General features: G+C 44.8%; 1 protein-coding gene across 2 annotated transcripts in view; it reads right to left on the bottom strand.

Moving 5' to 3' along the window:
• The window catches only part of PCNXL2 (pecanex-like 2 (Drosophila)), a 120,824-nt gene that overhangs the window by 113,892 nt on the left and 5,102 nt on the right, over nt 1-1,830 (bottom strand). The gene's annotated exons all lie outside the window — the stretch shown is intronic.

The following is a 1,830-nucleotide window of genomic DNA, read 5'->3' as shown; positions in this document are numbered from 1 at the left end:
CGACACTGAGGGTTGCTATCCGTTGCCAGACACGAAAAAAGACAAAAAGGAAAAAAAAAAATTCCATTAGGAGAATAAAGAGGAGGCATCACTTGGATTTGCAGCAGAGCCGTCACAGGGGACCCAGCTGGGGGCTTCCCGCTGCCACCAGTCTTCTGTCCCCGGTGTCCGTCGGCTTCTTCTCCAGGAAGATCACAAACACTGTCTCTCTTTAACTACAGTTTTGGGTCAGGGAATAAGATCCTGTTTCTCATTCCAGAAAACCCACTGTCACCGACTCTCAGGACAAAGAATGAGCAGGCGTCAGGGGCAGTTCAACACTGGCCGGGACTCGGAGACCCGCACAGTAGGCCTGGTTTTCTAGCTTTCGTCTCAGTTGCTTTCCTTTTTTATTTATTTTTTCTTTCTTTTAGACTCAGCCATTATCCTAGCTTAAGTGTATTATTCACATTATATGTGCTGTAATGCTCCTGCCATTGAGAAAATAAGAAAGCGACTGCTGTGGTTCTGTCTGAGATTATTAGTATTTTAACTGGTGCTTCGAAAGACTCCAGGAAAGTGCAGTCAACCGCCTGCAGCCGCTGTCTGTGCACTGAGCTTTAGACCGTGATCTGCGGGGCCCCACGCTCTTAGTTCTGCATGGGACGGCCCTGCTGTCCTTGTGGACAAAAGGGACAAGCCACAGTCACGCACGAGTCCTTTCTTCTCCCCAGGGTGGCCTGCCCTCGCCGACCAGCAGCGGGAAGGGAGAAGGCTACCTGTGCCCAGCACACGAAAGTCACCGCTCCTGTCAGGTATGGCAGCATGGAGAAGCCACAATCCTAGGCTTCCACAAGACACGGCCCGCTCCTCTGCCACCCCTTCCATTTGCCAGGGCCACCCTCTCACTCAGGCCGCTCTTAAACTGGCAGCTCCATGTGGGAACCTGGCCACCCTCCTTCACAGACACAGTGGGACGTCCCTTCTCCTACTCACATATGGCTTTAAAAACTCCACCTTGTACGAGGGGTCTTCACACGTTCATAGGAAGATTCGTGTTCTCTTTTAATTCCATTTTTCTACAAACTTTTTAAAGTTCCCTCGCATTTGCAGGGGACATTCTACTTAAAAACCCTTTTTACAGTTATATGAATGAATTATCTCAACAACCAGGTGGCACTGACATCATCACGTTCTACTTTATAGAAAAACTGAGGTTCAGAAAGTATACAAATGTCACCATGTCAAAATATAAATAATGCTCGCATCAGGAATTAAACTCATTCTGGCACATCTTATATCTGATGATAAGCTCTTGCCCCGCGAGCAGTAAATTCATGTCTAATAACTTCATAAACGCTTTAAAGATCATAGGATATAACTCTGCATTTATTACATGATATATAGTGTGGGAGAACAGAATATAAAAGCCTGTGATTTAAATTTTACCTTAAGAGGTACAATAAGCAAACATGTAAATGAACAAATAAAGTCTGGTTGCTAATCTTTAATTCAGAGCATTTTAAGATCTAGGGAACTTCTATAATGAGGTTGTTCACAAAGATCATAAAATTTCAAGCCACATTAAATGTTTAATTCGTTTTAATTAGGGATTTTCAGCAAGTAACATGGTGTACTTATATTTCGTGGGAAATAAGTATAAGGATAGGAGTGTAATGTATGTTACACTCCTATGTATTGCATGTAACACACATGGAATTCAATTTCACTTCCTTCTACGATTTTGTTACAAAGAAAAAGTTTTAAGCTCTTAAAACATTTGATGAGGGGCCGGCCCGGTGGCGCACTGGATAGTGCGCCGCTTGGGAAGCGCGGCGGCGCTCCCGTCCG

The sequence above is a fragment of the Galeopterus variegatus genome, unplaced genomic scaffold (genome assembly GCF_000696425.1).
Source record: "Galeopterus variegatus unplaced genomic scaffold, G_variegatus-3.0.2 Scaffold2178, whole genome shotgun sequence".
Lineage (NCBI taxonomy): Eukaryota > Metazoa > Chordata > Mammalia > Dermoptera > Cynocephalidae > Galeopterus > Galeopterus variegatus.
This window is presented reverse-complemented; position numbering and strand designations above follow the sequence as displayed.